Genomic DNA, 12,998 nt, shown 5'->3' with positions numbered 1-12,998 from the left:
TTATTTTCTGTTTTTCTCACTAGAAAAAATAGTTTTATAAGAACTCAAGATAGGATCATTTACTCACTGCAGTATTCTCAGTGTCTGGTACATACCAAGTCTGCAATTGGTATTTGTTGAATGAATAAATGATTGGTTTAGAATTGTTAAAACCATGATGATTAAATATCATAGTTAATGGAGGGCTTCTCCTTTTTATTGCTGATTTAATGAAAATTGCATCATTCCTCGGTGAAAAAGAATATTTAATCATACAACAAAAAGTATTTATAAAAATTAACATGCTGCACTTAGATTTCTGTTTACCTGGAGACTTTTGCTTTGTTTGGTGTGCCTGTGTGTGTGTGCATGTGTTTTATTTTGTGGGTTTTTTTTCAGTGATAGATGCCATGAATAATTGCTTTTCAGTATTTGCTATTTAATTATATTTTTCACCTCCAATTTCCTTATGTATTACATGCATCTCTCTCTCTCTCTCTTTCTTTCTTTCTTTCCTTCTTTCTTTCTTTCCTTCTTTCTTTCTTTCTTTCTGTCTGTCTGTCTGTCTGTCTGTCTGTCTTAATTAGACTTTAAGTTCTGGGGTACATGTGCAGAATGGCAGATTTGTTACATAGGTATACACATGCCATGGTGGTTTGCTACACCCATCAACCCGTCATCTACATTAGGTATTTCTCCTATCACTCCCCTGGCCCCTGAACTCCGACAGGCCCCGGCATGTGATGTTCCCATCTCTGTGTCCATGTGTTCTCATTGTTCAGCTCCCACTTATGAGTGAGGACATGCAGTGTTTGGCTTCCTTTCTTCCCTTCTTCCTTTCTTTCTTCCTTCCTTCTTTCTTCCTTTCCTTTCCTTTCCTTTTTCCTTTTTCCTTTTCCTTGGGACAGAGTCTCACTCTGTTTCCTACACCGCAGTTAAATGACGTGATCATAGCTCAGTGCACCTGTAACTCTTGGGTTCAAGTGACTTTCCTGCCTCAGCCTCCCAAATAGCACAACGGCAGGGACTACATGCTTACACTACCACACCTGGCTAATTTTATTTATTTATTTATTTATTTATTTATTTATTTATTTATTATTTTTTGAGAACGAGTCTCACTCTGTTGCCCAGGCTGGGAGTACAGTGGCCTGATCTCGGCTCACTGCAAGCTGTGTCTCCTAGGTTCACAACATTCTCCTGCCTCAGGCTCCTGAGTAGCTGGGACCACAGGCGCCCACCACCATGCCCAGCTAATTTTTTTGTATTTTTAGTAAAGACGGGATTTCACCGTGTTAGCCAGGATAATCTTGATCTCCTGACCTCGTGATCTGCCCGCCTCGGCCTCCCAGAGTGCTGGGATTACAGGTGTGAGCCACTGCACCTGGCCTTTATTTATTGTAGAGATGGTTGTCTCACTAGTTTGACCAGGCCAGTTTCCAACTCCTGGTCTCAAGCAATCCTCTTGGCCTCAGCATCCCGAAGTTTTGGGATTATAGGCATCAGCCATCTCACCCTGGTTGATTTCTTAATATTGAATCAATCATTCTTGTGTTTCTGGAATAAATATTTTGGCATAGCATTTTTATATACCATTACATTATATCTGTTAATATTACATGACAAATAATTCCATAGAAAATTATAATTAAGATTGCCTTGCTAAGATTATTTTTGTTTTTTAGTTTTATTTTTGTTAGTTTTTTTAATTGAAATTACACTGCCTTCAGAAAATGACTTCACAAAATATCTATTGTGTTATAACACTTATGACAGTTAAAGTGTTGTTAAAATTGTATAATCATTAAAACTTAAAATTCATAGTAAAACCAGCCGTTCTTTGGCTGTTTTAGCTTGCACAGTTTTTTTTCAATTATACTTTAAGTTTCAGGATACAGGTGCAGAACATATGAGTTTGTTACATAGGTATACACTGACATGGTGGTTTGCTGCACTCATCAACCTGTCATCTACATTAGGCATTTCTCCTAATACTATCCCTTCTGTTCTTGTGTTAGTTTGCTGAGAATGATGGTTTCCAACTTAATCCGTGTCCCTTCAAAGGACATGAACTCGTCCTTTTTTATGGCTGCATAGTATTCCATGGTGTATATGTGCCATATTTTCTTCATCCAGTCTGTCATTGATGGACATTTGGGTTGGTTCCAAGTCTTTGCTATTGTGAATAGTGCTAAAATAAGCACATGTGTGCATGTGTCTTTATAGTAGAATGATTTATAATCCTTTGGGTATATACCCAGTAATGGGATTGCTGAGTCAAATGGTATTTCTGGTTCTAGATCCTTAAGGAATCACTACACTGCCTTCCACAATGGTCGAGCCAATATCATACTGAATGGACAAAAGCTGGAAGCATTCCCTTTGAAAACTGGCACAAGACAAGGATGCCCTCTCTAACCACTCCTATTCAACATCGTATTGGAATTTCGGGCCAGGACAATCAGGCAATAGAAAGAAATAAAGGATATTCAAATAGGAAGAGAGGAAGTCAAATTGTCTCTGTTTGCAGGTAACATGATTGTATATTTAGAAAACTTCAACATCTTAGCCCCAAATCTCCTTAAGCTTATAAGCAACTTCAGCAAATCTCAGGATACAAAATCAATGTGCAAAATTCACAAACATTCCTATACATCAATAATAGACAAACAGCCAAATCATGAGTAAACTCCCATTCATAATTGCTACAAAGAGAATAAAATACCTAGGAATACCAAGGGATGTGAAGGATCTCCTCAAGGAGAACTACAAACCACTGCGCAAGGAAATAAGAGAGGACACAAATATGGAAAAACAGTCCATGCTCATGGATAGGAAGAATCAGTATCATGAAAATGGACATACTGCCCAAAGTAATTTACAGATTCAGTGCTATCCCCATCAAGCTACCATTGACTTTCTTCACAGAATTAGAAAAAACTACTTTAAATTTCATATGGCACCAAAAAAGAGCCCATATAGACAAGACAATCGTAAGCAAAAAGAACAAAGCTGGAGGCATCACGCTACGTGACTTCAAACTATACTGCAAGGCTACAGTAACCAAAACAGCATGGTACTGGTACCAAAACAGATATATAGACCAATGGAACAGAACAGGGGCCTCAGAAATAACACTACACAACTACAGCCATCTGATCTTTGACAACCCTGAGAAAAGCAAGCAATGGGGACAGGATTCACTATTTAATAAATGGTATTGGGAAAACTGGCTAACCATATACAGAAAACTGAAACTGGACTGCTTCCTTACACGTTATACAAAAATTAACTCAAGATAAATTAAAGACTTAAACGTAAGACCTAAAACCATAAAAACCCTAGAATAAAACCTAAGCATTACCATTCAGGACATAGGCATGAGAAAATATTTCGTGACTAAAACACCAAAAGCAGTGGCAACAAAAGCTAAAATTTACAAATAGGATCTAATAAACTAAAGAGCTTCTGCATAGCCAAAGAAACTATCATCAGAGTGAACAGGCAACCTACAGAATGGGAGAAAATTTTTACTATCTATCCATCTGACAAAGGTCTAATATCCAGAATCTACAAGGAACTTAAAACAAATTTACAAGAAAAAAACAACCCCATCAAAAAGTGGGCAAAGTAGATGAACAGACACTTCTCAAAAGAAGATATTTATGTGGCCAACAAACATATGAAAAAAATCTCATCTTCACTGGTCATTAGAGAAATGCAAATCAAAACCACAATGAGATACCATCTCACTCCAGTTAGAATGGTGATCATTAAAAAGTCAGGAAACAGCAGATGCTGGAGAGGATGTGGAGAAATAGGAACGCTTTTACACCATTGGTGGGAGTGTAATTGGCAGACTTTAATTGCCATTCCAGTCTCCATAAGGCAGCTGGTTTATACAGGTTACCTGTTTTTCTGAACTTAACTTTGCTAATTATGATGTTTTCAGAAAATTATTGACCTTTTCTAAATTTTCAGAATTATTGCCATATAATTTTATGTATCTTATTTTATATCTGTGTTTTTATGTTCTTTTACATTTAATTAAAATTATACTTTGAGTATTTTTCCCTCTTTTTGCCCCAATATAGGTTAGCAAAGGAGTATCTATTGAACAGCTCTTTTCAAAGCCCTGTATTTAAAATGTATGCACACACTCACATATACACACTTGTAGGTATAGATTTCTCTATGTCCCCACATCTGAAGCCTATAGGGAGAACAAGAACTTTGGGCCTTTAGAAGTTTGAATATTTCATATTAATGTTTATTTGTTTGTACATATTTGGTGTGCATTCTTAGTTAAAATACTTTGAAATCACGTGGACAACATTTAATTGAATGGGAAAGAATCCGTTTCTATATAGTATAATACTGTAATAGTATATAGTATATAATAATGTATAGAAATATACTATAATATATACTACATATATAATATATAGTATATTATATACTATTAATATAATATATAATTATCATATAATAGTTTATAGTTTCTATGTAGTATATATTATATATAGTATTATAACTATGTCGTATAGTATATATAGTATAACTATATGCAGTATAGTATATATAGCATTATAATTATATAGTATTTTATATATATTATGTAATATATAATATATACAAGTATATAGTATTTCTATATAAAATACTGTATATTTATATATTAAATATAATATGTATTATATATTTATATAAAATACTGTATATTTATATATTAAATATAATATTCAATATTACTATTTATATAATATTTAATATTTTAAATATTTAATATTAATATATAAATATACAGTATTTTATATAAAATACTATATAGAAGCAGATATCTGACAAATTTTCCTATTTCATAAACTCACCTTCTTGACTTTTTTCTGTCAAGAACGCTGAAGATGATGAGATAGAGGTATATAAAACCTCTTAAAGCCGGATTAAAACATTGTAGGTAATTTTACTCTACATAATTGCCCCCCAAAATTAGCATGCTTCTACATACTCCATTAAATGCAGAGTTAACACCACATATCCCCATAAAAAGCTATCATCTCACTGGAGGTGTGAATCTTGAGAAGGTGGCTTTCAGGGTCATTGTACCAACATCTTTAAGTGACAGGACTGGCTAGATTCATCACAATATATTACTTCTTGTCTATTTTTAATTTTGCTGCAAAACGAGGATATAGGACAAATCTTCAGAGTTTATTTTGGGGTAAAAATCGTTTATTTGACAGATAAGAAGGGTGTAGAAAGGGTAATTTCATTTTGCGTGAGTAGAAGTAAGGTTTTATTGTTGAGAATTAAATTAACAGCATGTGAAATTGGCTTTTCCTAAGTTCATATTTTTGAACAAAAAAGAAGCAACCCCTAACCAAAGTGGAGCTATAAAGTGCCCACCAAAGAATACAGTTATTTCATTTTGTTTATTTATTAAAAAGAAAAACAATAAAACTTATCTAATCCCATGTGCACATAAGATTTCTTTCTTGGAGTCTGGTTACTCTCTACTTCGGTGATTCTATGAGGTTCTGTCTGTGAATGCAGCTTGATTTGTGGTTTCCACTGGTTATCAGCCTTGCCCCTTCCTTAGTTAAAGCAGGTTGCTCATTCTGTGCTATGGCTTTTTATACAAGTAATTTGTTTATATCTTGTTTGAGAAAGGGGGACATCTCTTTGGCTCTGAGAAAGTCTGTGAGAATATCAGTGGGTGGTTATTGCCATCTAATAATTACCACCAAAAAAAACAATCAGAAACTAAGACAATTTAACCAACGAGGAGGACCATGCATTAAAAATATTTAAAAAATTACATTTTGGAAAGTTTATATTTTTGATTTTTAGTTACAGAAATAAAATCAACAACCTTCCCCAGATATATTTTGAAAAGAAATGTTTTTATAATGCCAATTTTATGATGCTTAAATACTTATTTGTAGCATTTTATGAGTAGACATGCACATATGAAAGAAGCATTATTAGGGATAAATAATGTTTGTTGGATTAGTTTAACAAAATGAACACAAGATGTAGAATTCATATGGATGGATATAGACTTAGAAATAAAAAATGTTATACATTGGTTTTTAATTGTGTTACATCTCCTCAGGTAGTATCTATGCTGCTTTAATGTTACTATTATAATATTACTATTGGTAATGTCTGGACAAATGTTTAAACCTTTAATACACATTTCAATGGTGATTATTCTCAATATTGTATCATTCAAGATGACTTCAGAAATTATTAAGGTGCATTGTCTTTCTCAGAAAAAATAGTGAACAGTTGAAGGTTGGTAGCCATTATTATTATTTTTTTAAAAAAGAAGGAACTATCAGAACTATTAGCTTATGATGCAGTGATTGCCTCTGAGTGACAGAGACAGAGTGAAATGCTGCTACGTAGGGTCCTTGCTATCTAACTTGACTTTAGATTGGCAGTCAACTGAAGTACTTTCCTTAACATCTTTTTCCAGAAGTAGAAACTCTTCCAGATGAGGCACTGAAGGTAACATGATGTTTATTTTTTCCTAATCCAAAATTCTGGTATATTAATAAGCGATTTTGTGTTACTATTTGTTTTTTACCATTATTTGAATGCTGTTACATATATGAGATTTATACAACAATTTTTAAAGCTAGCAATGGAAACCAATAAGTTCAGATGCTCCCATCCATTCATAGTCAAAATGTGATTGAAGACATATAGCAAGTTCGGAAGTGGGAGCAGCAAATGTTTAAATTACCACTGAGGAAACATCCTATTTACCCAGGGTAAATCACAAGTGAGTGAGTGAGTGGTGAGATGGGGCTCTAACAGTATGGACCATTTTACCTTCATTATATGTCTGTCTGTCTACCAATTTGAAAAACCAATGTTCCCTTTTAAAGTAAAAATTACTTTCTTTCATAGAGAGTTATGAATTCCCTGAGGGATTACTTTTGCCTTGATTGCTGAAGTTGGGAGGAGCATCCTTAAAAGCAGAGAGAGAGAGAAAGACAGAGACAGAGAGGAACAGGCACACTGAAGTTCTTTGGTGGCACTTTCCAATCTATTTACAGTTGCTTTTCCCCGTAAATGGTCTAGCAGAATCTTGATTTTTATTGTCATTAATACTTATTTCATTTTCCCCCCCGATTCTTGTAAACTGCATACAAAATAAAAAGCGAGCAAACAAATAGCTTTTGGTGGATGGCCTGTTCTTCGGTCAAAATGATTCACACTGGAAATTCCAGATGAGTCCATGGTTCTAATGAGTAATTAACACACATGTATAGCGCCAACTTCCTTATTTTCTGAGTTGTGTCATATTCTCACTACAGCTGACTCACGTGGGGTACTCTTCAAAGGTATGGCTTTTTCTTCTTGATTGGATTTCAGACATGGAATAGATTTCTAAGATGGAGAAGATGAATCCTCAGGGAGCCAGAACACCTTTGAGCATCACCTGTGTTGTAACTAGAGAAAAGAGAAAGCATACTTCAAATACTGGTATACATATTTGCAATTGTTTATATCTTTAACTTGAGTGCCCTACATTTTTAATGTGGCAATTGACGAAATACACAGAAAGTCTACAGTTAGACTTAAATTATCCAGGATGAAGGTGCTATTAAAAATCATGAATCAGATCATTAAATTCCATCTTGGTTACTTTTCATGAGGTCTCCTTGAGACACCATAAGAATCTTGTATAAGCAATTAAAATATAGTTAATATAAGCATGAAATAGCTGAGGAAATATTAAAATATATTGTATTAACATTTGATATTAAAATAGTAAAATATGGCATACTCTACAAAGTAGACTTTATAAACACAGTACATTGTACGCTTACGCTACACTAATTTTAAATATTTATGTTTCCTCAATAGGCAATTAAGCTTGGCTTATTACATTTTTTTTACTTTAAAAACTTTTAAAAGTTTTTGACTCTTTTATAGTAACGCTTAGCTTAAAATATAAATACCTTGTGAAGTTGTTCAAAAATATTTTCTTTCTTTGAATAATTATTCAAAAAGCTTCTATTTTTTTTCAAAATTTTTGGACTATTTAGTTAAAAACTAGCATGCAAACGAACATTTGGCCATGGCCTATACAGGGTCATGATCATCAGTATGACTGTCTTCCACCTCCATATCTTGTCCCACTTGGAAGGTCTTCAGGGGCAATTAGCATGCATGGAGCTGTCATCTCCTATGACAGCAATTCTTTCTTCTGGAATACCTCCTAAAGGACCTGTCTAAGGCTGTTTTACAGTTAACTTTTTAAATATATATATACACACACACACACACACACAGAAGGATTATACTTTAATGATTAAAAATATAGTATAGTAAAAACATAAACCAATGACATAGTCACTTATAGTCTTTATCGGGTATTCTGTATTTTACATGATTGTATGTCCCAGGCTTTTATACAACTGGCAACGTGATAGATGTGTTAACATCAGCATCACCACAAACACATGAGTAACACATTGTGTTACCATATTATGACAGCTACCTTGTCACTAGGTGATAGGAATTCTTCAGCTCCATTATAATTTTACGGGACCACCTTTGTATATGCAGTCTGACATTGACTGAAAAGTTGTTATGAGGCACATGACTGTCTACATAAAACGATATTCAGCCTTAGATCATGCAACAACATGGGTGAAACCTGAGGACATTGTGCTAAGTGAAATAAACCAGTGACAAAAGGGCAAACACTATGATTCCATGTATAGGACATAACTTGAAGTAGTCCAGTTCATAGAGACAGTGAGTAGAATGCCAGTTTCACATGGCTAGGAGGAGGAGGCAATAAGGAGTTGTCTAATTATTGTGGAGTTTGAGTTTGGGAAGTTTAAAAAGTTGTGGAGATAGAGGGTGGTGATGGTTATGTAACAATATAAATGTACTTAAGGCCACTGAATGGTAAACTTAAAGATGTCTAAATGGTAAATTTTGTGGTAAGTGTATTTTACTAACATTAAAAAATCGAACAAAAAGTAAAAGAAAGGAAGTTGCATTGAATTATAAACACTTTGTTTTTTTTTTTTTTGAGACGGAGTCTCGCTCTGTTGCCCAAGCTGGAGTGCAGTGGCCGGATCTCAGCTCACTGCAAGCTCCGCCTCCCAGGTTCACGCCATTCTCCTGCCTCAGCCTCCCGAGTAGCTGGGACTACAGGCATCCGCCACCACACCCAGCTAGTTTTTTGTATTTTTTTTTAGTAGAGACAGGGTTGAATTATAAACACTTTGAAGAACTGTATTGCAGGAGGCTTGGTGAATAAAAAGAGAGATCAAAAGTCAGAGTGTACTTTGACTACAAGTAGTGCAAATTCTTTACTACAGCATAGTGGTTATTAGCCCATGGAGGAGGCGTGGGTGATCCTACTTCAGACATACCAGCACGCCCTCATTTTGCAAAACAGCAATAGGGGAAGAGGTGGTCAGATCTGCAGTTGTCAACCAACCCCTAGGAGATAAATCGTAAAATTGGGAAGAGCAGGGGAATTATCACTGTTTATTTTCATTCAGATATTGAACAAGAACAGGTAAAAGAAACTATTTTAAAACCTTCTGTGTTTCAAGGGGTTTCATGGTTACATTACATAATTCCAGTATTTCTGACATGCATTGAAGCTTATCTAGTATTTTCAGGAATGAAACAAATGATATTTCATAAATAAAAATTAACCACAAATTTCTACCCTAATATACAAGCTAAAAATCCACCATTAGGATTTAATGTGTGTGTGAGTGTGTGCATGCACATGCGTGTAGAATTATCTTCTAAAATGACAAACTATAATCTCTGATTATGGACAATGGCAAGTGATAAACACTAAATTTCTGAGAGTGAAAAAGAATTACTTAAATGTTTTCAAGAATTCTAGGGTATTATATTTAAGAGTTACTTAAATGTTTTCAAGAAGTCTAGGAAATACTAGCATTTCTTTTCTTATGCTTTTAGATTGATGGTCCTCAAAACTAAACAGGTCATATGTAAAGAGACACAGTTCTGAAAATCAGACAGGTTCACTGGTATAATCCACAGTCCTAGGCAGAGACCAAAGGAGAAGTGTGGATTGTGAAGAGTAGGCCAACCAGAGAGAACTCAAAGGGGGACAGGACAAAGGAGAATTTCTGAGCAGGTCTGAGATTTACCATTTATTTTCCAACCTTCCACAATATACTTACTTCCTTTATGCTTTATTTTCCTCATATCTAAAATGAAGGTTTTAATGGTATTTAACTCATAGAGTTCAGAGGAGAATTAACTAGGATAATACTAAAGTCAGTAATGCATGCTGTGTGCAAATAATTATAACAGTAATAGTATTAATAATTGTTAATTATATTTTCATATTACCTTTGTTTCAGGAACAATGCTAACTGTTTCATAAATATCACTTTAGTTGATATTCTCAATAATCCTGTGAGGTCTATATTATTTTTACTCATTTCTTTCCACACTGTAAATGGAATGTAAGACACAGAGAAGATGAATAACTGAAGGCCACTACGTGGCAGAGTGAAGATTCAAAAAAAGTGCTCTGGCTTCAGAGCTCATGCCCTTAACACACAGTAAATGTTCAATAAATGAGAGTCAATGGTACTTTGTGCATTATCATATCAGCAAGGCATTAATTTAAAGGAGAAATAGCATACAAAACATTTCCATGTGCTAAATATCAATTGATTGATTTCTTTTACTTCTTTAATTCGTATTTTTTTAAATGCTCATTTTATTTGTATTAGTCTTCTCATAAGAAGAACATATAAGTAGTATAAGAGAGTCAGCTTTCTTATACTACTACTAAAATCAGATCTGTTTTCACACAAAAACAGGAGTTGATGACTTACTTGATATCATATTTTCTCTTAAATATCTACCATACGTATTCTATAAATTTGGATATTAAGAATGGAAAGAATTGAGGAACTGGAAGAAGAAACAATGTAGAGGAAAAGTTATAAGCACAAAAGAATGAGTATTCAGGGGGAATAAGAAAGTTTTACTTGCTTCAGAGTCATCTACATCGTTGAAAATAGGTAGGCTTATTTCACTTACCCAGTCTAAAAACCAGACAGATCCCTAGCCTGAAGACACCATAGATGGCAAGTTATTTCTAGGGTGGAGAAAGAAGGGCTGTAGCACAGTTTCCAGGTTGGAAAACATCCTTAATATTTCATATGGTTGGAACTTTGGTTCTCCAGCCCAAAATTCTGTCCCTGCTGTGAGACTGAGGCACAGTTCAAGGAAGACCTTCAGATTTTACTTGACATCCCAACAACAGGTGGGATAGTCTCAGAAATAAAAATCTTAATGCTGGAAGAGATCTTCATGGTTCACTGTATTTCAAAACACTTACAGTGTGAGACCTAGATCATTTAAAGAACCTGTCCGAATTTACAGAGTCCATGAACAGGATTGATAGTTGTCCCCATGTGCTCATCCTTCTCTATACATATCCATGTTTATTGGATGTTCTTTTGTTTCCACTTTTACCACTTAACTGGGCAGCAGACATTTATCATGGAAAGGAGCCTCCTGCTTAATTTTCTGTTTTAGACTTATTAAACTATAATAAACTGAGCTTGCTGCATTTTTGTTTCCCAAAGACAGTTACATTTTTAAGTATGAAAACTAAATCTACATTATGGTTGTCCCCCTGTTCCTTTTCCTGAAATCAAAGCGTTGGCAACTAGAAAGCTGGATGTTTTACTGTCAACGGGCAGCCTTTGGTTGTCAGGTGCCTTTATTTTATCCTCATTTAACGATGTCTCAAATACGGCCACCTCACAAACTGCAGCAATGTCTTCTGGTATCTTCTGTTATGCAAATGCATCCCCACTAATAATACTTTAGGGTCTTCTCTTTATTTTTGTTAATTGATTGATTGATTGGTTTTTCTCTCTGTGCAGAAGTTTCATGCAAAGGTGATTGAATCACATTCCATCTGTTTTATCTAGCAAATGTTTCTATCAACTTGCAAATGATTATGTTAAAGAAGTGGAATCTATTCATCTGTGAAAGCACAAGATAGTTTTAAGACTCTCAGTCATGCAGAGGATAACAAAGGGAAAATAAAGATACTCTGCAAAGTCTTAGCAAAGCCTATCTATAGGTAAAACTGAAATGACTACAAAGAGTTATTATGAAACAGAAAAATCACATCATCTTCCTCTGGAAAACATTGCTCTCATTGTCAACTTGCTTTACATTTTAATGTGTAAATTTGTTCTTGGGATTTCACCTGAAAGACTCAACCATTTGGCATTCTGTGTAAGACGTAAATGTTATTAGAAACATGCAACAACATTTATTAAAATATATAAGGGAACAAAGGCTAAGATTACTTTTCCACGTTTTTATTTCAGGGCTACCACTAGGGCATTTAAATATGGGTTAAGCCAGATTCAGAAAGCTTTCACTAGACAGTTAACACAAATGACAAAGAGCTTAATCAGCACATAACCTTTAAATATATTCAATAGAGGAATTGAACTGTTCATTGCATTATAATTTATAGGGTTTTTGTTTTTGATTACATAAGGGAAATGCATTTTTTAGCCTTAAAAGCATTCTTTTGTGATGTCAAAAAGACATTACATTATTGTTTAGAAAACGGTGTTTCAATTTGTTGGGAAAGTCTAAAATCACTGGAGTGGAAAAGATAAGTAGATTCTGCAAAGTCTTGCCATTTGTGGCTTTTTTTTTTTCTTCTCAACTTCTTTTCTTTGGTTAGATAATGAACACAGCTTTGCTCAATGGCATCTTCTAATTCTGTCTAAGTGTTTAAATTTTATATTTAGTATATTTGTCGAAAGGCAGTTTAAACAGGATTAGAATAAGTAATTACTATTCCAAACAAGCATAAGGAAAGAAAATGGTGGTGAAAATAAAGTTTATGAATTTTTATTTTTTAATTCTTTTTTTTTTTTTTACATTTGGTAGTAGTATAAAAGTAATTCAATCTCCACTTAGATAATACCTGAGGTGACTATGTGGAT

At 34.2% G+C, this 12,998-nt stretch overlaps 1 long non-coding RNA gene across 10 annotated transcripts in view; it reads left to right on the top strand.

Moving 5' to 3' along the window:
- LOC123570045 (uncharacterized) overlaps positions 1-12,998 on the top strand; it is a 357,619-nt gene that overhangs the window by 35,575 nt on the left and 309,046 nt on the right. For 3 of the 10 annotated variants that reach the window (XR_010582868.2, XR_012427382.1, XR_010582869.2), the window contains one exon: positions 2,280-3,997. The exons of the other annotated variants lie outside the window; for them this stretch is intronic. This is a non-coding gene — a long non-coding RNA (uncharacterized lncRNA). Of the gene's footprint in view, positions 1-2,279; positions 3,998-12,998 lie in introns of those variants that run through there. 10 annotated transcript variants of the gene reach the window in all.

The sequence above is a fragment of the Macaca fascicularis genome, chromosome 18, assembly GCF_037993035.2.
Source record: "Macaca fascicularis isolate 582-1 chromosome 18, T2T-MFA8v1.1".
Classification (NCBI taxonomy): domain Eukaryota; kingdom Metazoa; phylum Chordata; class Mammalia; order Primates; family Cercopithecidae; genus Macaca; species Macaca fascicularis.
The sequence above is the reverse complement of the archived record's forward strand: the minus strand, read 5'-3'. Positions and strand labels throughout refer to the sequence as shown.